Genomic DNA, 26,717 nt, shown 5'->3' on the forward strand with positions numbered 1-26,717 from the left:
GATCAAGTGGAAAATTTCTCCCAGAACCCCCCAGTATTTACTCATTGATTGGTTCACTCACTCAACAAATATTTAGTGGCTGTTATACACTAGGCACATGAGGTACATCAATGAACAAAGTGAACAAACATCCCTGTCTTCACAAAGTACACATTCCAGGAGCATACAGAAACAACAACAAAAAATAATACTTAAAAAGTTAATTAAGGAGTTTCTGTTGTGGCTCAGCAAGTTATGAACCCAATTAGTATCCATGAGGATGCAGGTTCGATCCCTGGCCTCGCTTAGTGGGTTAAAGGATCCACTGCTGCTGTGAGCTGTGGTGTAGGTCACAGATGAGGGTTGGACCTAGTGTTGCTGTGGCTGTGGCACAGGTGGGCAGTGCAGCTCCTATCCATCCCCCTAGCCTGGGAACTTACATATGCTGCAGGTGCAGCCCTAAAAAAAATTTTTTTTAAAGTTAACTAAATAGCATGTGAGAAAGGAACATGTGCTATGAATAAAAGAGAAATTAGAGCAGAGTAAGAGGGACCGGGAATGCATTTAAATTAGGTGGCCAAGGAGCTCATGAGAAGGGAACATTTGAACCACGTCTTGAAAGAGGCAGGGGGCTGTGTGTAGGGAAAAGCATGTGAGACAGAGTAGAGACCTGGGTCTTGCTGATACACCATAGGCACCTTTCTAAGTTGACTAATACCCTAGAGCAGTGGAGCACAATGATTCAGAGCATGTCACATCAGCATCAGACTGCCTGGCTACCTAGCATGGCTTAACGACTTTGTGCCTTAATTTTTCTCGTCTGGAAAATGGGAAAGATGACAATACCAGTACCTAATCAGGCTTGTGACGATACATAAAAATCACTGAAAACAATAGTAGACCCATCGGTGTACTTACTTGTTAATTACCTGGTATTAGCTAGCTGTTATTAAGCAATTTGCCAGCTCACCTAGAGATTTGCTGTATTTGCCCTGGCTGCTGCAGCAAAAACTTCAAATCTGCAAACGCAAAATTATTAGTTCCCTTAACACTGAATTCTGGGAGGTTGGTGGGCTCTGCCTTCCAGCAACCCTTGACAGATGAATTACTCTGCAGCCTTCATAACTCTAGGGACAGGCTCACTACTTTTTTTTTAAGATGATGGGAATTGATTTTTATCTTTAATTTTTGCTTACAAATAATTCATCTGTTATGAGAAAAATAACAAGCTCCAAGGGGAAAATGCAGGCACCAGTCTGTTCCCGTACTGTGTTGAATCAAAGGATAAGAATTACTTACCACCAATATACTTAATAAGAAATAATCTGCAAGTTATAATTTCAAGTTAGACTATAAATTGAGCCCTAGCTCTATCCATAGAGGTGTTCATCTAAAATTCAGTTAAATACCGTCTCATTAGCCTGTCATATTAGTTGGGATTCTTTCTGATGCAAGTGACTGAAAGTCAACTAAAACTAACTTAGAAAACAAAGGAGAGGAGCAAGGTGGGAATTTACTGCCTCTTGTAACTTAGAAGTTCAGGGCATCTGGCTTTAGGTGTAGTTGAATCAGGCTCAAGTCTCATCAACAGTTTTTTCTGCCTCCAGGCTTTGCTTCTCTCTGTTGTGCTGACTTCATTCTCTCCAAGTGAAAATTTGCCTTTTATCAAAATGAAGAATAACAAGAAAAAAACATGTTGAGAAGCCCAAAACAATGGCTATTATTATTAAGATCCTGATTTACACAGCATTGTTAATAGGGAGTAGATTTATAATTCATTTCTTTAATAAATCCAAATTCTACTGATTATTCAGAGTCCAGGAAAATTTCTACCTCTGCCATGAAGCCTTTTCTGATAACCTTGACCCCTAGGGATTACTACTTTATCAAAACTCTGAAGCATATATTGTCCACATGGTTTACTTTACAAAATAGCATGTGTGGCTTTGTATTATAAAGTTTATATCTATAAAAATATGGACATATATATTTTATATCTCCAACTCAATTCTTTTTGACAATCACAATTTTTTTCTTATTATAAAAGTTACACGTACTTCAAATTATACATGGCAGATTGAACACTCATATTTATTATAGATTTCTCTCAGTCTCCGCTGCCCCCTGCCCAAATGAAAGTAAAAGGATTCTGTTTAAGGCATAAACACACAAAGACAAAGAGGAAGCAAAAGTAGCAAAGTATCGGAGGCTGGAAAGTCAGTGGTAACTGATTTAACAAAGCCAAGAAACTGGAACAGCTTTGGGAGCATCTTAGAAGTAAGCTGGTCAGGGCTGCAGAACCCTAGGAAGACTTAGGAATGAGCAGTTCTAGGTACTGAAAGTGAGGGTTCAGGGAGCCTGAAAAGAGAAGGCTTGGTTGAATGTCGACATGAAAGCACTTTGTCCCTCAGCCAGAACTCTGCACAGAGGAGCATCTTTTCACCTCCCTAGTACTCCTGTGATCTGGCAGTGGTGCTCTGTGGCCTTGAGCGGATGTGGGGTGGGAGGGTTCTGTGCCAACTGTTCTTGTGATGGGGTGCTTTTGTGGGATCCTTAGAGGTATCCCCGTTGAGCCTTCCGAATAGTCCCCTAGACATGGGCAATGCATCTCTTCTGACCCCTGATTCCTCTCTCTGCCTCTGACCACCCAGAGTCGCACCTCCTCTACCAGAGTCACAGCTCTCTTCTGGCCATCTGCTAGGGTAGGATTCAAAAGTAGCTCCAGGCTCTTTTGCTCCTGTGAGTCCATGTCTGATCAGTGAGAAACACATTCTTGTCAGTCATTGTTCATGAAAGTGTAGTTTATTCCCTGCGAAGACCTGTCTGCTGTACCAGCAAGCAGGTGGCTCCAGCCCTGGTCTCTTGCCCTCAGTATTCTCAGCCTAGAACCCTTTGTCTTCAAACCCCACAGGATTTCTGTTTTTTTCTATTGAATGGTCCTGTTGAAGCCCTCTTGCTTACCTTGTGCAGAGAGGGAAGTCCTCCTCCATTCCCTTGCTGCTGGCCTGGGCAGAGACCATACCACACACATTGTCAGTGCTCTCGGGGCCATCCCTTCTCCTCTGACTCTGCAACTCTTTGATATCCTAAAAGTAGATAATGAACTCACAAAATTGGTTTTAGAGCATCTTTGCAAGCCCAGCACATGTAGTCTAGCATCCCATTTTGTAATATGGCAGAACTTGACATCTGTTTTTTCCATCTCAAACTTTGGGGTTTTAGGGCCAGTTGGGACATAAAAAGAGTTCCAGTTTGATAAACCAGAAGGATCTCACAGAAGAGGTGATACGTGAACTACTTTCCAAGCAGAAGGTATATTATGTGCAAAGTGTGAAATATAAGGAAGGCATGCTCTGTGAAGGGTAGAATGAGGTAAGACCATAGGCTGTGTGCTGGGTAATGGTGGAAGACTAACTTAAAAGCCAGAGGTCTTGTGTGCCGTGCTAGAGAGTTTGGCCTTCTTCTGAGTACTGAAGGGCGCTACTGAAGGAGATCTGGTGAGGGAGAAGTCTGACTAGTCCAAATAAGAGATGCCACATGAAGGCTGAACTGAAGGGAGGAGGAGGTTTGGAGGAGTTACAATGGAGACATGAGAGGGTGTTCACTCTCAGACCTCCCTTTGGTTATTTGCACTTGATTGTTATTCTTTTGACCTCTAGAACATTATGCTTGTGGAGACAGCTCATGCTTTTGCTTAATTTTCCACTGTAGTCCTACTTTATTTTTAGAAATACATTCTACGCAAAATATATATAAAACAAACTTGGAGCAACGGTTCCAAAAACAGGCCATGTAGCCCCTGAGAAAAAGAAAACCTTTGGGGTCTTGTTTCTAATTGGATTCATCCTCATGAAAAGTCACTTGAGAAGTATTTTGTAAATCAAAAAAAGGTATAAGTCTACCACATAGCAACCTCTTTCCAGACAAGCAAAATTAGATAAAGTCATCAACATCTGAATTGCATCCACTAATTACTTGCTTGCACATCTTGTTATTTGTTAGATTATTTGGAAATAATCTTATCCCTAATGCTACTCATTTCTCCCAAACTCTATCACGCACATGGACATGTATTATCTTCATTGAAGTGTGGAACTTGTCTCCTGAAAAGACGTAAAAATTCTGAGACAAATAATAGCTAAACCACATAAATCCAGGCCTAGGCCATGCAATTTGGTTCCTCTTTGAACAATTACTCAATATATTTCCTAGTACAAGGCTAAGGGGATCATTTTCTCAACATTACTGTCTTGTTCTTGTGTTTTTTTTTTTTTTTTTTTTTTTTTTTTGTCTTTTTGTCTTTTTGTTGTTGTTGTTGTTGCTATTTCTTGGGCCGCTCCCGCGGCATATGGAGGTTCCCAGGCTAGGGGTCGAATCGGAGCTGTAGCCACCGGCCTACGCCAGAGCCACAGCAACGCGGGATCCGAGCCGCGTCTGCAACCTACACCACAGCTCACGGCAACGCCGGATCGTTAACCCACTGAGCAAGGGCAGGGATCGAACCCGCAACCTCATGGTTCCTAGTCGGATTCGTTAACCACTGCGCCACGACGGGAACTCCGTGTTCTTGTGTTTTCTTAATTGAATTCTCTATTGCCTTTTATATCAGCCTTTACCAAACATTATGATAATCATATTTATGTTTTCAATGGGATTATGAGATTTTTCTTAATTAAACATGAAGCAAATTTCAATACTCAAATCTCACTAGAAAATATAAAGGCTTCTTGTTAGACAGTTTCTAAATGTTCTTCTTCTTAACAAACTTGATTATAGATCTGTATCAATCACAAACCCATTGGTTGTGTGACCAAAATACCTAAGGGAGTGTCCTCCAAGTCCACTATCGTCTTATAGGAATAAGCTCAAGTGGTGCTTTCTTAGCACCCAACCTCACCTGGACTCCTTGAAGGCCAAGCTGTGTCGCCTTCTTCTTACCCTTCCCTGAGCTCCACATCAGGCCTGAGGTACAGTAGGCCTTCAGTAAATATTGAATGTTTGTTGAATTTTAATAAAAAGCCAGATCTCTTAGAAATCACGTCATAGATGCTTTAAAGCTGTCTCTCTCTCTCTCTTTTTAGGTTTGCTCACAGTCAGCAATTGTTTTATTGCTTTTGCAATACCAGTTAAATCAAGGAAGAATCATTCACAGAGGGAAGTAGCACTTGAGTGATTTAAGGCCATTCTGTATCTCTCCCTGGCTCTCTTGGTCTTCTACCGAGCAACTGTGCCTTTAGCTTTAAATAAAGAGAAAAGGAGAGGAGAAAGGTCAGAAATATTAAGTCAGCTTTGCAGAGGAGAAAAGAAGCACCACCATTGTCAGAAACTACAGGAAACATTTCTCGAGCCTTTTAATTTGGGTGTAACTACAGAATCAATTGAATGGGTTGGAAATCTCTGCTTTGGAGAGGATAGCATATGAAGGGCAAAGGGGCCTAACTTCAAATTTGCTGACTTGTATTAAAAGAGATCTAAACAATCTAAATAACCCTCTAATATTCCATTTATAATTTAAAAGCAGAATGATTATTCATTAATGTGTTGAAAATATTCATTTTAAATGAATATTTAAATATTCATTTTAAAGTATCCATTAGTTTTGGGGAAAATGTATGATAGAGCAAGGTTTAATTTTATGTTTTTACATAGATTTTATATAATCCAGATATCCTTGGATAATCAATATGTCTTTATGACAATTTTATAGGATTTGGGGAATGATTTTACTATGTTAAATTATTTTAGAGGATTACAGTTGTAGTTTTATCTTTTTGACGTGTTATTGATCATGACTATATTTTATTTGATACTGAGTCCTTGGTCAGCCCTTAATTACAGCTTTGTCTCTAGAGGAGAAATGTTCCATTTTATGGAAGATGTGATTTCTAAGAATACAGTGTGGCAAAAATAAGGGGGAGGGCCTGACTGTAAAATCTCAGAATACATATTTATGGCTACAAAGTGATAATAGGAAATGTCTTCAGAAGGCGGAGACTGGCTAGCAGATTGCAAGGATAATCAGCAAAGGCTTTCCAGAGAAAATAGGCCTCAATCTGTTATTTGAAGGAAAGGAAATAAAGACAAGAAGATATGCTGAAGATAGTTACAGTTATTGTGATTTAACATCTATTGAGCAGAAAGTTTTATTTCTTAGCTAAGTCCCTCTCCTCTACCTGCTCCAGTTACTCACACCAGGTAACAGAACACTCATGGCACAGAGAGTGAATACATTTGTTTTTCTTTGTAATATAACAAATCATCATTGATTTTCTACCATGACCCAGGTCCTGAGTTTTAGGAAACAGAAAGAAAACTGTAACTTGTCTTTGTTCTCAAAAGGCTCTCAATCTAGTAAGGGCAGCAGATAAGTAGATACAGTGCAGTTAGGTCAATGCTATAAGGGAGATAGTCCTGGAAGACAAAGAGGTGGATAGTAAACCTACATTTGTGAACACAAAGGCTCCCAAGGAAAAGCACGAAAAGATAAAGATGAACACATCCAAAAAGAGGCCCTGTTAGGCCCACCAAATGCAGCAGCCTCTCCCAAACAGGGCCAGCCTCAGCCCATGCTACTGCCCTGCCAAAGCCACAGTGCTTCTCCCACCGAGGCCCTCATTCCCTCCCTAGCCCCCCACCTCTAGTGGACATCTCTGGTGGCCTCATTGGTGATAGACCTGTCCCAGAGTCCTTCCTCTGAAACTAAGTTATAGGAAACAATGAGCTCTTTCTAGGACTTAGAGGTTGGGCTTGACCACATGTGATGTTTGGGGAAGTCACATTTTTCCCCCCTCACATCTTTGGAAATAATGAGGTAGGCATGCAGGTGAGGCGCTTCTCAGCCTCTCATCAGTGTCTCAGCCCCTGTTCTCTCTCCAATTCCCTCTTTCTTGATCCTGCCAAAAGAAGCCTTATCTCTGCTATTATTGTTTTCAATCTTTCAGTCTCAATACAAAGATCAAGACTTTTCTAGCTTAACCAAGAATTTGATGCCTTTGTTATCTGGTTTCACCTCCCCTTGGAAACCAGAGACCTACCCGCTAGGAGGCCAAATTAGAGATAGGATGGTGGCAGGATTGGGGACAGGGGTGCAGGGATCCACAGGATAAAAGAAGAATATTTTTTGGTCTATTAATAATTCACCCCTCTTGCACAGATGGCTTTGACTGTTCATTGGATGAGGTAGTTGCTGCTGTCCAGAGTTGCTATCAAAGAAAACTCTTAACCTTGTTGAAAACTGAAAATTGAACAATTAAATCCACACTTGAGATCCATTATGGGTTAAATAAGCTTTTTATGGAGTGATCTGAAGCATGAAACACCAATTGCAATCAGGAAAAAAGAGTTCTAAAACTCAAACTTTATTTATATGTATTGAATAGATGATTTTATTAATATGCATTCTGATGTGTCTGATCTTGGGAATTTATAAATGCAATTGCTAATGGTTTCTATATTCATAATATCAAGAGTTCCTTGTTTTTATCATAGTATAGATATGCTTATATTATTAGGAATATATGATCTCTTTGATTCTGCTCAGTTAAGCAAATTTCCTTAATCTAAACTAATGCAACCTAATTTTTGGCCAATCTCCTGCAGATTTTTTTTTTTTTCTTTAGGGCCCCACCTGCAGCATATGGAAGTTCCTGGGCTAAGGGTCAAATCAAAGCTGCAGCTGCTGGCCTATGCCACAACCACAGCAGCACAAGATCCAAACCACATCTTTGACCTGTGCCACAGCTTGTGGCAACGCCAGATTCTTAACCCATTGATCAAGGCCAGGGATCAAAACCCTCATCCTCATGGATACTAGTTGTGTTCTTAACCTGCTGAGTCACAATAGGAACTCTTCCTGCAAATTTTTTAATGATAAGAAAGTCTTTTTATGTGCTTCATCACAATGATCCTGTGTGGTAGCTGGGTGCAGAAGTATAAATGTTCCCTGGTGGCCCGCTACTTTGGGAATAGATCTCCAATATATAAACCCAATATTTATAGTAGCTGCTACCTCACAGCCATCAAAACAGTCTTCAAGTGTCTGCTTCTCTTTCCTGGTTCCATTTGTCTCCCCCAGCTCCTCATGCTATGTTGGAGTCCTCCAGGGTTCAGGGCTCTGGCCTCTTTCTTACTGACTTATCCATCTATCTAGGTGATCTCATTTAGCCTCAGATTTTAACTCCAGCCCCAACCTCTGCTCTGAACACTTCATATTCATGTCTACTGCCTCCTTGAAATTCTTACTTGGAATTAAAATATACAAAATAGAACACCTAATTCCCTACTACCACCTACAAACATGTACACATATATAAAACATGTCTCCCATAGTATTCTTCATTTCAGTAAAAGGAAACTCTATTCCAATTTTTGCAAGTTCTCAAGGGGAAAACCTTGGAGTCATCATTGATTCCTCTTTCTGGAATATCCAGTCTGTACCCAGGATTCAGTGATATTTGGCCCTTACCTCCACCACCACTCTAATCCAAGCCATCATCATCCCTCACTTGATATTACAATTGCTGGCTAACTGGCCTCCTTGCCTCCGTCATTCCTTTCCTATAGTCTATTCTCCTCAGTGTAGACAGAGGGAATTTCTAAAAATAAGTCCGATCAGATCAATTCTCTGCATATGATAAAACCCCCAAAAGTTATTCCTCAGAACTTATAAGACCATGCATGATCTGCCCTTCCTTGACCTTGAAACTCTGACTTTATCTCATCTCCCCAGTGCCCTCCACTCTCACGTAGCTCCCACTACTCTGGCATTCCTCCAGCATGGCACATAGCCTCCTCATGACCTTTGTACTTTCTGTTCTCTCTTCCTGGAATGTTCTTCCCTGAGGTAACCTTTACTGCCTTCATGTTTCTGCTCAAATGTCACCTTATCAGTGATGTCACTGACCATTCTATATAAAAAGGCCAGCCCTCTGCCCAGTCTTCCCCTTTCCCCCTCACTAACTTCATTTTTTCCACATAGCACTGACCACCTGACATATTACACATTTCTGTATTTGTCATCTGTCTCCCCACACTGCTCAGTATGGTCTGTGAAGACAGGGATTTGGGGTGTTTTATTCTCTATCCTACCACAGAAGATAGAACAGAGATTGGCACAGGGTCAGTCAGTGCTTTTAAGGTCCTTAGCACAGGGAATCATACTCCTGGAATAGACCACGATAGAAAATAGTATTTTTTAAAAAAGAACGTGGAGTTCTCATTGTGGCCCAGTGGGTTAAAAACTCGACATAGTGTCCTCAAGAATGCTGGTTTGATCCCTGGCCTCAAGCAATGGGTTAAGGATACAGTGTTGCCACAAGCTGCAGTGTAGGTTGCAGATGTAGCTCGGATCCATTGTTGGCATGGCTGTGGCGTAGGCCTACAGCTGTAGCTTTGATTTGACTCCTAGCCTGGAAACTTCCATATGCCACAGATTCAGCCATAAAAAAGAAAAAAAAATGTATATTTATGTACAACTGAGTCACTTTGCTATACAGCAGAAATTGGCACAACATTGTAAATCAACTATACTATAATAAAAAATAAAAAGATAAAAATAAAATAACTTAAAACAAACCAAAAATACTGAACAAATAAATGAAAGGATTTTAGAGACTTTAAGACGTCATGTTCCTTAAGGCCTGGCCACCTGGATGCTGGCTATAGCTGGAGGATATTCCACTGGAACTGCCCTACTTCAGCCAAAACAGCTCATTATAATCTGAGTTTCATGATGAGTATTGGCAATACATCTGGAAACATTATCCTGCCCAGGTACCCAACCCAGGAGGGCCTGTGCCTAGAATATTATATGCAGCATTAGCTGTTGTATCTCAAGAAAGTTCCAAATAAAAACAAATACAAAGATCCAAGAAAAGGAGAGGACTTCCAGAGTAAGGAGTAATACATTTCAGTCTGGAGTGATAAAAGATGAGGAAGTATGATCAAAATCAATTACTGGAGTTCCCGTCATGGCTCAGTGGTTAACGAATCCAACTAGGAACCATGAGGTTTTGGGTTCGATCCCTGGCCTTGATCAGTGGGTTAAGGATCTGGCATTGCCATGAGCTGTGGTGTGGGTCGCAAACGTGGCTTGGATTCCAAGTTGCTGTGGCTGTGGCATAGGCCGGCAGCTGTAGCTCTGATTAGATCCCTAGCCTGGGAACTCTATATACCGTGGGTGCGGCTCTAGAAAAAGACAAAAAGACAAAAAAAAAAAAAAAATCAATTACTATGAGATCCTGCTGTGTAGCACTGGGGACTGTGTCTGGTCACTTATGATAATGTGAGAAAAAAAATGTATACATGTATGTGTAACTGGATCACCATGCTGTACAGTGGAAAATTGACAGAACACTGTAAACCAGCTATAATGGAAAAAAATAAAAATCATTATATAAAAAAAAATCAATCACTATGAACTATTACTTGTATATAAAATTAAGATCATGATACTTGCATCTTCATCTGTCATGAAGTAAATGCACATACAAGGCACAGAGTGTTCTCTTCCTATGATGAGGAAAATATTGGGATAAATAAAGGGAAGAGTTTTTTTTTCTTTGCTTTTTATTGAAGTATAGTTGACTTACAAAAGGAAATCTTGAAACAGAAGGCAAACATAGATAAGCTTTGTTATAGGGTGGAAAGAATCAGGTGGATTCATAAAAGGTAGAAAATGCATATCTTATATTTGTCCTGCATTTTAGAATCTTCAAACTGTTTTCACTGACTTCATTTCCTTTGACCCCACAAGCTGTCTTACAAGTTAATAAAGGTAGCTATTATTAAACCCATTTTACAGATGAGGAAACTGAGATAGGGAATTTTTTTTCCAAGTCTTCTTAATGCAAGTTCAGTTATCTTCTGCAAGTTCAGCCTCTTTCTGGAATTTAAATCACTTCTCAGAAAAGCTTAGTCACTTAAGAGAGAGTCACTATAGATAATTAATGAAAACAAAGATGTCTGAGGACTTAGTCTATAAGTAGAGTCAAGAACCACCAAACCCTTTCTCAGCACACCTCTTAGGCCTCTTAGGAAAATATTCAACTGGATAAGACCTGGATCTAGTTCTCCAGAGCAAACTTCTCAGGCCACTGTTTGCTGTCCTTAACTGGGCATGAATGCAGTCCATCAGTGAGGCATGCCCAGAGCTTTTCCTCCTGCTTCTGGTTTGTAGGGCATGTTGTTCTGCATTCCCAAGGGTGGAGGGCAGACTTGGGAATCTTGGGTCTTCAGTCACAATAGTCCCAGTTACCAGAAACAGCTAAACCAAATTTATAACATCTGTTTCCACAGCCTCAAATACCCACCATTTGTCCCATGACCTTCTGTCTTTAAACAAATGCCAAACAAGGAGATTCAATTATTCAGTCAGTCTAATAAGGAATCAGTTTATGCTGAAGCTCAGTGCTGGGTTTATGTAATTTTACACTATGGATCACACTGAGAGTTTTATGCAAGCATGTAGCTGCAGTCAGGGAAGAGTCCTACCTTTCTTTGTAGTTAAACTAGTATCAAGGTAGAATTGATCCTCAAAGGAGAAAAAAAACTAATCACATTTTGGAATGTAAAATAACAGAGAAACAGCGTTCATTCATCTATTCAGTAAATATTTATTGTGCTCTTTTGAAGTGGCAGGCAACATACAAGCTATTGGGAATATAAAATGGAAAAGAAACAGTGCTTGGTTTCAGGAGCCCAGGGTTTGGTGGGCAGATAGACACTGCACAGTCTGAGTCATTTATAACACAATGTAATAAATATTATGATGGAAAGAATTACAAGGTGCAATGGGAGTTTATGCTGCATAATTCTTAAGTGTTGCTAGGAGATATCACCTCAGCAATTAGGGTGACCAACTCATCCCAGTTAACCTGAGACTTCCTGGTTTTACTACTGATAGTCCCATGTCCTGGGAAATCCTGGTCCCCAGCAAACCAATCATCACCCTACCTCCAATTATCCATGTTTGGTTTTTTTTAAAAAAAAAATGTTATTTTGCTCTTTTTACAAAAGACCAAATTCATTCTCAGGGTCACATGGGATCAGAATGAGCTCATCATCCTGAAGACTCAGTAGTTGATGGGAAAATCAGTGGTCCTTCATGGGTCTGCCAGATATAAATCAGTAAGCCCGCCATGCTAATATACTCAGACCTGGTTTCCTTGGCCCTTGACTAGAGTACTGGGTCATCTATTTCATCTGTATGAGTATGCATTAATTCCTCTATAAGACTGCATTAGTTATGTCACTAAATTTTGGTGGCAAATAATCACAGAAGCTTATCTGCATCGCAGGTCAGCTGGGACTGTACTGCTTATCTCCTCACTCCAAGAACCAAGTGGATGGAGCGGCCACCATCTCTGTTACTGTCTGTCTCCGGGTCAGAAGGAAAGTGAAACATCTTTCCTGACTCAGAAAATGTTTTCTCACCATCCGCAATCAATTTCTAAAGCAATGCCAGATGATTTTAGGCTTTTTTTTTTTTTTTTTTTTTTTTGCAGCAGTAGCAGCATAACTGGCTTATTCTGATTGATGGGCATACCCTATAATGCAGATGTGACCCACAGAGGAACTCAAGAGTGGTGAAGAATGTTTGGCGTGCTCTTAAGGGGTAAGGTGAACATCCTAGAACTCTATCTCCTCAGACTATTCACATAAATGATCTTGTTTAAAAAACAAAGTTAATGTTGAGGTTAAGGTTAGGGTGAGGGTGCTTCAAAGGAGCCAGCATTCCTGGTTTGACCTTTAATACAAACTTGTAAGTTGCTCGCAGAGAAGCCCTTTTTCCACAGCCAGAGACTGTAGCTGTGGTCCCACCCAGCTATTTTTCTAACAAAAAAATGAGCAGCTGGCCACAGGACCAGAAAGTGTGGTTGGCACAGCAATGCCCCTCCCTGCTACTGAGTAAAACGACTATGCTGCATCATTCTCATGTTTTAAAAATGGACTTTTAAAGCTGCTGGATCATTTGGAACAGATTTCCTATGAGTTTTACAACATTTTAACTCTATTCCCCTCCATTTGCGTTTCATTGTTAAGTTTCCTGTTCATGCTAAAGATAGTCATAAACAAATTCTGTGGTTTGTATCTCAAAAAGGGAAACATATGTAAAGTCCAATTATCATCACTTTTCTCTGAGGATGGAAGAGTCCTGTTTCCTGGAGGGTGATGTTCATTTGCAAATTGCCCTTTGACAGGCAATAAATGGAACATCCAATCTAGCAGCCTTTCCTTTTTAGAAATCATTGGAAAGAATTGTGTAGATAGCCATAACATCCAATTATAGAGTGAGTAGCAAGAAGGGTTTTCCACTAGGGATCATCCAGCGGGATTTTCCATGGCTGAACTTCTTTAAATAGATGTCATCCATTAAGTTCCAATGGGTATGTGCATAACATATTGCCATGTAAAAGGGACATCAAAAACTGTTGACCTTTTAGTTAAGTGGAATGAAATGTTTCTCTTAGTCTGATGGATGAATGGGTCCTTTAAAAAATTATAAAGTTTAATTCTGTTTAGATAACACCCATTACGATCTTGCTTGGAAATGAGTTGTCCTACAGCATGGGTTTTATAGTGACGGATTTCCTTCTCTGCTCAACATAGCAATTACTTAGCTCTGTTCTTATGTATTAAAGCACATTCTCTAGAGTTCAATTTAGTTTCACTCCTGATGACACTAGGAATGAAATTTCAGCATACTGTCATGAGGATTCATGGACAGGAAATTGTCCAATAGAGAAACTCCAGAGAGACAGCAAGAGACCAGCTTGCATCTGATGTTGAAGATGTCAGTTGGAGGGAGGCTGGAGACAAGCATAGAGAAAGTGGGTCCTAGGGAGACAAGGAAAGTCTCCTGGGCAGCACTCAGCTCAGGAAATAATTACCTTTCCTACTGAAATCCTTAGAGGTCTCTTAGGTCCCTCCTTTGTTTATGGACCCAGAGACCTCCAGAGAGCTACAGGCACTGGGAATTCTAGAGGAGGCATTTTATGAATGGTGTTCCCAAAATGCATTCCTACTATAAAGGACTGCAGCATGACATTGCCTGCAATGTACAAATCAACCCTAAACAGAAACAGAAAAGGAATTAATACTCCCCAGCATGAGAGCCTCTGATCTCTAAGTTTCCATGAAAGGACTTAAAGAAATCAGAATCTATGCTCAAGATTCCCCCCCAAATTTCATTCCCCTATTCCTTGATTCCTTCAAGGAGTGTGTTTCAAGGGCCTGTTATGTACAAGATGCTCTGCTAGGCCCTGGGAGTTAATCAGCAAATGAGACAGCCCTAGTCCCCGACAGGATGAAGCTGATGTTCCCCTGGAGTTGTCTGGCATTAGACAACGACTTTCAAAATTAATTATTTAATTAAACTTGTGGTAAAGTTTGTAAAATATAAATATAAGATATTAGGAGAACATATGGCAGGAAACATTACCTGGTCTGAGGTTCAGGGAAGGTTGCCCTAAGGACGTGTTGTAGAAATTGAGAGCCATTGAAGGATGAGTCACAGCAACCTAGGCAAAGAGGTGAGGGAAGAACATTGCAGAGAGAATAGGAATGCAAAGGCCATCCAGTGAAAAGGAGAATGGCACTCTCAAGGGACAGAGAGACAGCCAGGTGACTGGAGCACAGATGAGTGAGATGAGTGAGAAGGTGAGGAGAGGGCAAGGCTATGAAGGCCATCAAGGGCTTGGGGCCCAAGCTGGGGGAGGGGAAATGGTATACTATTAAATTAGACAAGTAATAGAAATTGTATTACTTGCAATCAAATGATAAGCAAACGAATCACGTAATCCAAAAGAAGATGAAAAACTCCATAAGAGACTCCTTTCTCCATCCACTTTCCACCCCAATCTCATGTTAGAGGAAAAGCACTAAGAACAGTTTTGTGTGTGGATTTCCAAATCTGTTGCTATAAATATTTTAAAGGGAGAGTTGCTTTGCATCGTGCTCACATAAATTACTTTATACTATGCATATTATTGTGAAATTTTTCATTTAGTAATATGACATGGAAACCTTTTGATACTTTCCATGTTTAGCTCTCCTTCATTCACTTATTTAAGTATTCTGTAAGTGGACCTTTGTTTCAGAGTTACAAGTAGTACTGCAGAAGCTTTCCAGAAATGTGGCATTCTAAGCCTGATTGGAGCCCCCTTCTCCCACTCAAAACGATTGAACTTTCTCAACTATGATCAAAATAATGTTTTAAACACATAGCTAAGCTGAAAAGGAAAGGAAACCCACAGGTGCCAGAAATACAGGATTGCAAAGTCAGAATGGAAGTAATCAGTCTTGGTTAGAGGTAGGTGCACGGGAGTCTGAGCCCTGAGATTTTCATGCAGTCAGGAGCAAGAACTGAGTTTCTGCAAGAAGCTGGGATTGTCGAGTGATTGTCAAGGAAAAAGTATCAGAAACACATAGTCTGCCAATCCAAAATAGTCATGAGTAAGCTCAGCATAGCCCAGGACCACTCTTAGAAGAAAAAATATCACCTTGTAAAGTTGAAACTTCAAGCCTTCCCTAAAGGCAGGTGTGTAGGGAACCCAGGGCAAGAAAGTAGCATAAAAACCTCTACACAGAAAACTGTAAAACATTACTGAAAGAATATAAAGAAGATCTAAATAACTAGAGGAGTGTACCATGTTCAAGAACTAGAAAATTTCGTGTTGTAAAGATGTCAGTTTTCCTCCAATTGATTCATAGACTGCGCAGTTACAATTCAGAATCCCAGCAGCTTTCTTATGTGGCAACTTCAAGCCAATTCTAAAATTATATAGAAAAGAAAAAGGCCAAAAATAGCCAAAACGGTCTTGAAGAAGAACAAGATGGGAAGACTTATTATACCAGCTATCAAGACTTAGCATAAGACAGTAGAGTATTGGCATAAGGACAGCAAATTGACCAATAGAACAGAATAGAGAGTCCAGAAATAGATTTATGGATATATGATCAAGATCAAGACACACTGCAGAGCAGTAGAGAAAGAACAGCCTTTTCAAGAAATAGTTCTGGAGTTCCCGCTGTAGTGCAGCAGAAGTGAATCCAACTAGTAACCATGAGGTTGTGGGTTTGGTCCCTGGCCCTGCTCAGTGGGTTAAGGATCTGGTGTGGCCATGAGCTGTGGTGTAGGCTGGCAGCTATAGCTCCAATTGAACCACTAGCTGGGGAACCTCCATTTACAGGTGTGGCCCTAAAAAAGCCAAAGAAAAAAAAAAAGAGAACCCAACTAGTATCCATGAGGACATGGGTTAGATCCCTGGCCTTGCTCAGTGAGTTAAGGATCCAGCCTTGCCATAAGCTGTGGGCTAGGATCCAGCATTACTGTAGCTGTGGTATAGGCTGGTGGCTACAGCTCCAATTTGACTCCTAGCCTGGGAACTTCAATATGCCATGGGTGTGACCCTAAAAAGACAAAGGAAAGAAAGAAAGAATGAACGAACAAACAAAAGAAAGAAAGAAGACAGGCAGACAGAAAGACAGAAGGAAGGAAGGAAGGAAAGAAAGAGAGAGAGAGAGAGGGAGGGAGGGACGGAGGGAGGGAGGGAGGGAAGGAAGGAAGGAAGGAAAGAAGGAAGAAAGAAAGAGTTCTAGGTCAACTGGACATCTACCTGGAAAAAGAAACAAATAAAACTTGACCTAACTCCCACCATAACCCAAAATTATTTAAAAGTGAATTATAAATCTAAATGTGGAAGGTAAAACAATAAAACCTCTAGAATTTAACATATAGGAGAATATCTTTGTGAACTTGAGAAAGGAAAGAAGGAAGGAAGAAAAAGGAAGAGCAGAGTAAAAGAAAGAAGGATGGAAAAAAGGAGGGGGAACGAGATATAAATAGGGCTGGCAAAAGGAAAGGCGAAAACAAAAACAAATTACCTGTTGGAAGTTATTTACAACTCAGAAGACATATAACTGCAAAAATATAAAACAAAACAAGCAAAAGAAGAAAAAAAATATATCCTCTAAAGATGAGTTCTCAATAAAACTACAAATCACACAGGAACACATGCCCAACTGGAGTTGCATTAAATGCACAGATAATCTTAAAGATATTTGGCATCTTTAATATAATAGATAATCAATAAGTATTTACTATGTGCCTGGTACTGGGCTAAGTGCTCTAAATAGATCATTCTATTTAGTCAGATCATTTTTATTTAATTTTCATACTTGATACATGAGCCAACTAATATTATTACTTTCCTTTTACCAACAAGGAAGCTAAGCCTTAGAGAAGTAAAGCAACTTTCCTGAGATGACCCAGAAGGACTTGGCAGAGATGGCATTATAACTCACAAAGTCAGTCCATAGGCTCATAACCACCACATTAAACTTTCCTTATAGAAACATGGAGTACATTTTCATGGATTCAGGTATCATTTTTCTATCTGTCAGTAGCAGTTTAGAACTTTTTAAAAATGTCAATTTACATATTTTTACTTAGTTTGTCTCTAGGTGTCTTATAATTTTTGAAGCTATTGTGAATCAAATCCTTTTGCCATTACATTCTCTAATTAGTTACTACTGGTGATTGGGAATTCTATTGATTTTTTTTTTAATCTTGTATCTGACTACTAAGCTATCTTGTTAGTTTTCCAGTTGATTCTCTTGGATATTCCAGGTAGTCAAGGTGAGGTGCATAAATAATGACAGCTTCCTCTCTTTCCCCTGACTACTTCATTTGCCAATATTTGTGCATTTTATGGCATGGGGAAAAGTTCATAAGATAATATCAGTGGGGAGGAGAGTCTTAATGCATCCCAGAAAGAAACAACACTGTTTTGAGCACAAGGTTATAAAACAGCTTGACAGATTCCAGAAACTGGGAGTAGTTTGACATGACTATAAGGTAGGGTATAAATACAGAAAGCAAGAGATGACAACTTGAAAGGAAAGACAAGGATCTTGAAGGATGACAAGCCATTAAAAATTTGAAGCAAGGATGTGGCATAATATTTACATTTTAGAAAAAAAAAACAGTATCAGCAGTGTGGAGACTGATTGAGGAAGGTAATACTAAAGAAAGGGGAAAAGGGTAGGTGCAATAATATAAACAAGTGATAAGCAATAATATAATAATATAAACAAGTGATAAGCTCTCCATGGAGTAATGGAGAAAGGGCATGAATCTGTAAGAATGGAATCCCTACTCATTCAGCCTCCTTCAAACTGTGATCTTGAACCAGTTACTCAATCTCCCCAACCTCTATTCCTTTAATCTGTAAAATTAAAATAATAGCACCAACTGGGCATGGCTACAAAGTTTAAGGTAATGTGTGCAAAGTGCACTAAAAATGATAGCTTTATATTTTTGAGGTAGCCAATGGCAGTGAGAATAAGGTGAGGTCATAGATTCTAGAAATGCATCTCCATCAAAGTGCCATGCCAAAGCTCTTATGTCTGCTTCTGAGTTATCAGACTTCTAAGTTACTGAGGAAGACAAGGCTGTGTATTAGCATCCTTTCAGCCACACCCCAAGTCCCACCTCTCCTTTGCTCTTTGCTTTCTCTTCTCTCTGTCCACATTCCACTTCTAAGACTACTGTAGATATTGGATTTGCATCATGAAACAGCTGAAGTTCATGGCTCCAAATTAGTATGCCAACTCAACAACAACATCAAAACCAACCCTATCAAAAAGTAGGAGGAGTTCCTGCTGTAGTACAGTGGGTTAAGAATCTCAGGTTGCTGCAGAGCCATGGGTTCAATCCCAGCCCGACGCAGTGGGTTAACAGATCAGCATTGCCTCAGCTGCAGTGCAGATCATAGCTGCAGCTTGTATTCAGTCCCTGACCCCGGAACTTCCATATGCTGTGGGTGCAGCCATAAAAGAAAATAGGCAAAGTAAACTTAATAGACATTTCTCATTTCTCCCAAAAAGATATACATATGGTCAACAAGCACACAAAAAGAAACTTATCATTAGGAAAATGTAAATCAAAACTGCAAGATACCACTTCATATCCTTTAGAGTAACTATTAAAAAAATAATAACAAATGTTGTCAAGGATGTGGAGAAATTGGATCCCTTATACATTGCTGGTGGGAATGTGAAATGGTTCAGCCACTATAGAAAACAATTTGGTGGCTCCTGAAAAAGTTAAACATGGAATTATCAAATGACCCAGTAATTTTACTCCTACATATACTCAAAAATCAAAAATAAGTGTTCAGACAAGTACAGTTACATATATGGTATAGTCTGAATATTTATGTACCCCCAAAATCTTAGAACTTGAACACCCAATACAAAGATGTTAGAAGGTGGGGCCTTAGGGGATGATGTAGTCATGAAGGCAGAGCCCTTGTGAATGAGATTAGTTTTCTTATATAAGAAATTCCATGGAGCTCCGTAGTCCCTTCTACCATGTGAGGATACGACATGTCTGTGACCCCCCAAAAGGGCCCTTACTCAGCCACGCTGGCAACTGATCCCAGACTTCCAGCCTGCAGATCTGAGGGCAATAAATTTCTGTTGTTTATAAGCAACCCAGTCTGTGGTATTTTGCTATAGCAGCTCAAATGGACATGTGTTCATAGAAGCACTATTAAAATAACTTAAAAGTAGAAGCAGCCCAAATGTCTATTAATGGATGAATCCATTAATCTGTCATATACATTCAATGGAATATTATTCAGCCATGAACAGAAATGAAGTACTGATATATGCTTCTACACGGATGAACTCAAAAATTTTCTAAGTGAAAAAAGCTACACAAAAGATCATATATTGTGTGATTCCATTTATAATAAATATCCAGAATAAGTAAATCCACAGAGACAGAACAAAGATTGGTCATTACTAGAGGCAGTGGAAGGGAGAATGAGGAACCATTACTTAATACATATGGCATTCTCTTTGGAATGATGAAAATATTAGGGGCCTAGAGATGATGATGGCACAGCGTAATGTATATACTACATGCTACTGAAATGTTCTTTTTAAAATGTTTCATCTATGTTAATTTCACCTCAATAAGATACATAAATTATATATTTTTAACTATTATGAGAGCCCCTTCACAGAAAGTGGTTGTGATTGGCTGCTAGAGTTCATAGCCTCAAGTCACCCATGAATAAAAGATAGTTAGTTGGCAGTAAACCACTATGGTCCCCATTCCAGTTAGAGTGTTTAATGCCCAAGCACTCTTTATTGTTTAATAACACAAATAGTCCCAGTTGGAGCAGGGCAGTATCCTTCTGATGCTATTACCTTTAACTAGTTGAAAACTTCATTGAGAGCCCTTATTTTTCCTCTACATTATCTTGTCTTCCCACAGAGCCTCTAAACACTTCCTGCCTTGGACTACTTCCAGAGGCCTTTTGGAGGCAATTTTTCTCCTACCAAGTTGTTGAATTTTCTTTGACTGTGAGATCTCTTTGAAAGACCCTCCCTATTGTTATGTGAAATTATTAAGTCTTTTTTGTCTGGACTATAAGCTCCACGAAGGTGGGAACCACACTGCCTTTGTTCACCACTATACCTAGCACCTAATACAGAAAAAAACATAGGTGTTCCCATGCCCAACTCAGCAAACCTGGTTTTTGCTATTTTACCTGTTTTTGAGTATAATAGCACTGGAATCAAAAAGCCAGATAGGTAAATAATTTTTCACATTTCACATTCAACTTTTTAATTATCTTGTACACATAGAAAAGTAAATCAGCTAGAAACTAGCTAATGCTTCCCTTATATCATCGCTCCCTCTCCAGTCAAAATACCACCTCGGCACCCAAATCAACTGATAAAACACAAGGCCCTTCTCAACCTCTTCCATCTGAAGCTCTTCCATCAGGCTTATTCATTACTGCCTGAAGGCAAAAATTCTAGGATAGTAATGCAACATAGCTTGAAAAGTGAAATAACTTTTTCATTTGTTACCTTCTATTCAGAATTCAGACTGCTTAACTAGATGCATTTCGTTAAAGACAAAGCATTAAATACCCTCTCATTTTATTTATTTTTTCTTTTATTCAAAGTGACTTAATTCTGTCCAGTTACTGACTTCCCAGGACACGGTGCCAGTACTGGAAGCAGAGATTGTATTTTACTGCTTGACACAAACAAAACCCTAATCTGGTCTGAAGGCTCAAAGAAAGACTCTACAGGTAATAATTACAGGCAAGTGATGTTCCAAAAGAAAAAGATGTTTTGACACTGTTAAGAATCACCATGCGTAGGTGCCTGCTGTGCTGAGCGCAATTCGGGGGAAGAATACCAATTTACCAGTCAGAACGTTTGGGGTTTGAATCTCAGCTCTGCCATTTACTGTGTGAACTTGAGCAAGTTATGAAACATCTCTGAACATTGGTTTATTAATCTTTAAAAATGGAAATAATGATTAAGTCATAGGGGTTTTTGTATGCATGAAATATGTTATTGACTTAAAGACTGACACATTTTAGGCTCTCAATTGATAGCTATTATCATCATATTATTGGTGTGAAATTTCATTGATATCTTATTTACACACACAAAAACCCACACAAGCATCTCCTCGCCAGATTTTTTAGGCTTACTTAAAAATAAAACTGTCAAAAGAAAAAAGTAAGATAAGCTGTATAATGTACCAAAGCCAGAAAATCAGTTCTCCAAAACTCTTAATCTACATGAATTCTGTTAAAGCAAACAGGTCTTCATTCATTTTACCCGTATTTACCAAGTGTTAAACAATTTTTGCAGCTGCCTTCCTTGTCACAATCCATAATTTTCTATCACAAACATATATATCCATGTTTCCACAACATACATGGATCCCCATGGGAAACTAAAACCAGATGTAATGAAAAAAATAGAAAGAACATCCAGGAATATATTTTTCAAACACTGATCACTGATTCTTCAAAGGCCTACAAATGATATTTATAATAAACTGAATTTAAATCAATTCAATAACTATTTAGAGTATGTCTACTACATTCCTGATGCAGGAGAGATTCAAAGATAAATGCCATATGGTCTGTGCCCTCAAGCTGCTTATAGTCTGGTAAAAACTTGCTAAGATCAACCAAGCTGTAGATCTTACTATTCCAACAAATCTATGTCATCCCAGCACAGCCTGTTCAGTGGACCTCACAGAAGCAGTTCAGACAAAATCAGCTGGAAACAGTAGAGGTAATTTTCTAGATTCTTTGAACAGATAATCTTGTTTAAAAGATAGCAAAAACAGAATGAAGTCTTTCTTAGTTATCTCCTGTGACTGGCTCTGTGTTTGTATTCACCAGATAGTTGCTCAATGATCCTTTTCTATGTAGATGGTGCCATTATATAGGAGCTCTGGCAAGCATATTTGCAAAATGAGGTACTCCCTATTTTGAACCAAACATGATGACATTTAAGCAACTCGGGAAATAAATTTGTACACTGTGTAGATATTCTATGCTAAGAATTTTAATGTGGTGCACTAGGTAAATTCCATGTAAAATAGCTTTCCCTAAGAAACAAAATGTTCACAAAGACACCATTGTAGATTTTTTTTTTCATCACAAAAGGTTAATCCAAAATTTGACCTAGTACACAACACCAGCATACAGTGAGCCAGACACTTGCAAGTGAATGTTGCTGGTAGCTAAGCCCTCTGGGAGAAGAAGGAATAGGACATCATTTCCTCTCCACCAATAGGGAGCTATTTATAGTCCAGCATTCTAATGAAAACCCTAGTGACCTGGAAAAGTTCATTGCCTTTCAGTGTCTTATTTACACCCAAGAAATAACTCAGGATCAAATCCAAGATGTATACATGGATCTGCACGTGCGTGTACACACACACACACACACACACACACACACACTCACTCATGCAAGTAACCTATTCAGTATGAAAGCTGGAAAGAATTACACAGTCTGTATTTATCTGGGTTCTAACATTACACAGCTGATCACTGAAAACACTGCAGAATAATAAAGTTCTACCAGAAATATCTTCAGGAAAATGCTGGACCAAATTGTGGAGACAATTACAGTCCAACAGCAACGCACATACACAAATTTTAAAAATCACAGTATTCCTCCCCCTAAAGACTTAATGAAATTCAAAGGTTATATCAGAAAGTGAAACCAGTAAAATGGGAAATGTAGACTGAAATAAGCTTAAATGTCAGTTGTATACACTTATGTTATTAAAATGATAGCGTAATTATTACTGGCATAAGTGTTCCAGTTTACAAACCTCTCTTTTTGGACTTGGACCCCACTCCCTTCAAGAAGACTCTTCTCCTTCTTGTTAGACCAGGTTAGGTGTCCTTTCACAGGCCCTTTATCTTAGCACTTGTCAAATCATCCTGGCAAGAATTTGGTAAGGTGGATGTAGTATTGATTGTCACTTAACAGATAAGAAAACTGAGTTCAGAGAAATTAAGCAACCTGTTTTATCAAGATCACAAAGCAGAACTAAGAACCAAACTCCTATCAAATGATTCCAAACCCCATTTTTGGCTGAAGGTCACAGGGCAAAGGTGATTCAGTGGACTTCTCTTCCACTTACTCTAAGATTGCATCTACTAAACATTAAGAAAGTAGGAAGATGAGCAATTATCTGTTGACTTTGGGCAAGAAACAGCATTTGAGTAATTATAATTAAAGTGCATTAAGCATTAATGCATATCAGACACAACTTAGAATAGATTTACAAGGAGATCCTGCTGAGTAACATTGAGAACTATGTCTAGATACTCATATTGCAACAGAACAAAAGGTGGAGGAAAAATGTATACATGTAAGGATAACTTGATCCCCTTGCTGTACAGTGGGAAAAAAAAAAAAAAAGCATTAATGTGTACCAAGCCCTCAGCTAAGTGCTAAGGGAGTTCCCTCATTTCATTCTCACGACATTTTGTGAAATACAAATGATGATTAGTCCCCTCCACCTACTTTTACATTTTATAGTTAGAGAAACTGAGGCTCAAAGATGTTAAATGATTTGCCCAAGTTCATACCACTAGAAAGTGATAGAGCCAGGTCTCTACCTAGGTTTCTGACTCTGAGTCCACTTGCTTAAGCACCACAAATACTGTCCATTTCAAGCCCCATTGCCTGACTCTTTTCCCTAGATATTTATTTAATGTAAGAAAGTAGGGGCTACAAGGTGAGGGATGTCTTGAATTATCTTAATAACTGATGAGTTCTCCCCTTTTTTTTTTAAATGTATAGACATACACTAAGAATATCTTCCAACTTCAGTTTGAATTCTGGTTTAACAACTTACTAGATGGAGTGGTTTTGTTCACATTACTGAACCTCCAAAACTCAGTTTCCCCATTTGCCTTTAAAGGAGCTGATAAGACTCAACCAGTAGGATGGTTGCATCTAACATGAACTCCATATGATTCTAATATAGAACCTGTAGTCAGAGGTCAATCAATAAATACCAAACCCATCCATTTACCATCCCCTGACTTCTGGCTGTAAATTAGGTATAAAGAAAACACACACTAGATAATAGAAAAATCTTCGTTTGTTCATTAACTCAATCATTTACCTCAAAATATTATTAACCTTTCTTGAATCTCTCCAATTAATGAGATTTTTAAGATAGCAATCTCTAAAATTCTTGGTTTTCTTTTTTTTAGTTCTATATCTACATGGCAACAGTCTCTTGAACATTTTTTCTGTGTTTATTTGTACAATAGATAGGTAGATATTTAGATAGATAGATTGATTGATAGATTTTAGGGCTGCAGGTGCAGCATATGGAAGCTACCAGGCTAGAGGTCAAATCAGAGCTACAGCTGCAAGCTGCTGGCCTACACCACAGACACAGCAATGCATGATATGAGCCATGTCTGTGACCTACATCACAGCTCACAGCAAAGCCAGATCCTTAACCCACTGAGCGAAGCCAGGGATCAAACCCACATCCTCATGGATACTAGTCATGTTCGTTACCACTGAGCCACAATGGAACTCCAACATTTATCTATATTGTAAACATAGTACCTATGATGATAGATACACTCTATCTATCCACAATCATCAATTAAATCCCTCTGATGCCAAGAACCACCCCTCCCCCTAAAGGAGCATGTAGTTTATTGTGTAAACAAACACAAGCATAGCTAAGACACCGTGTGGTAATGGTGCCATAATAGAGGCATGTACCAAGTTCCATGGGAGCAATTAACCCTGCTCAAGGTATTGGAAACTAGTTCACAGAGGAGGTAACATTTGAATTCAGCCACAAAGAATGAGTCAGCTTCTCCAAGAACTAATGAGGATTCCAACATCAGAGTCAGATTTCAAGAAGGGTGTCTGCTTAAAACTTTGACCACAAGGCTATTACATCAGAGTAAATTCTCTCCTTTAACTTGGTCCAGATTATTAAAGACACAAAGTCATGATGATGGTTTCAGAGTTTCAGAGTTAACCTGCTAAACTCAGTGATGATTTTATAAAGTATATGTGTAGTATTTAACTATCCCAAAGCCACCATTGTATAGCACTTAGAATTCTGGACAACAAGAATTTCTCCTTTGAGGGCTCATATATAATGAATGTGTGTTACATTAAAGATTATTGAAGAATGTAAGCCTTCTGTTTTCATGTGTAAGATTGGTAGCTTTTAAAATATTGATGCATTTGTACAAGTTACTTGACTTGAATTTTACAGTAAATTCAGGAAGGAAAATGTCAACATGGACAAATTTTAAATGAACTCTTTTTTAAAAAGCTTAAAATAGGTAAAATTTTATTTTAAAAAAAGCATACAGGAATCTGTTGTATTTCTGTGTACTAATAATAAACTATCAGAAAGAAAAATGAAAAAAAAAACCCCTTCACAACTGCATCAAAAAGAATAAAATACTTAGGAATAAATTTAACCAAGGAGAGAAAGATCTTTACTCTGAAAACCGTAAGACACTTATAAAAGAAACTGAAGACAGCACAAATAAATGGAAAAATATACTGTGCTCATGGAAGAATCAATATCATCAAAATGCTCATACAACCCAAAGCAATCTACAGATTCAACACAATCCCTATCAAAATACCAGGGTTTTTTTCCTTTCACAGAACTAGAACAAATAATCTTAAAATCTGTATGGAATCACAAAAGACCCCAAACAGTCAAATCAATCTTGAGAAAGAAGAACAAAACTAAAGGTATCACACTCCCTGATTTCAAACTATACTGCAAAGCTATAGTAATCAAAACAGTGTGGTGCTGGCATGAAAACAGACACATGGGCCGATGGAATAGAATAGAGAGCCCAGAAATAAATCCACACTCAAATGGTTAATTCATTGGTGACAAAGGAGGCAAGAATATACAATGGGGAAAAGACATCTCTTCAATAAATGATGTTGGGAAAACTGGACAGCTACATGCAAAACAATGAAATTGAACAACTTTGTTACCTCTTATACAAAAATAAACTCAAAATTGATTAAAGACTTAAACACCTGAAATCATAAAACTCCAAGAAGAAAAGTTTAGCAGCAAACTTTTTGACATCAGTCTTAGCAGTATTTTTTTAGATATGTCTCCTCAGGCCAGGGCAATATAAAAAAGCAAATGGGACTATATCAAATGAAAACCTTTTGCTCAGCAAAGGAAACCACCAACAAAACAAAAAGGCAACATACTGAATGTAAGAGAAGATTGAAAATTGCAAATTATGTATCTGATAAGGGGTCAAAATCCAAAATATAAAAAGAGCTCACACAATTCAGTATCAAAGAAACAAACAACACTATTTTAAAATGGACTGAGAACCTGAATATACATTTTTCCA

At 38.8% G+C, this 26,717-nt stretch overlaps 1 protein-coding gene across 3 annotated transcripts in view; it reads left to right on the forward strand.

Moving 5' to 3' along the window:
* LOC102164628 (uncharacterized) overlaps nucleotides 1–26,717 on the forward strand; it is a 248,232-nt gene that overhangs the window by 117,456 nt on the left and 104,059 nt on the right. For 2 of the 3 annotated variants that reach the window (XR_014803568.1, XR_014803567.1), the window contains one exon: nucleotides 12,483–12,592. The gene's annotated coding sequence lies outside the window, so the exon portion shown is untranslated. Of the gene's footprint in view, nucleotides 1–12,482; nucleotides 12,593–20,966; nucleotides 21,109–26,717 lie in introns of all 3 variants that reach the window. The other variant, XM_084956317.1, reaches the window with a different exon arrangement.

The sequence above is a fragment of the Sus scrofa genome, chromosome 5 (genome assembly GCF_054392235.1).
Source record: "Sus scrofa isolate SSC_HxYL_T2T_F1_AM1 chromosome 5, Sscrofa_HxYL_maternal_Yorkshire_Landrace_v2.0, whole genome shotgun sequence".
Lineage (NCBI taxonomy): Eukaryota > Metazoa > Chordata > Mammalia > Artiodactyla > Suidae > Sus > Sus scrofa.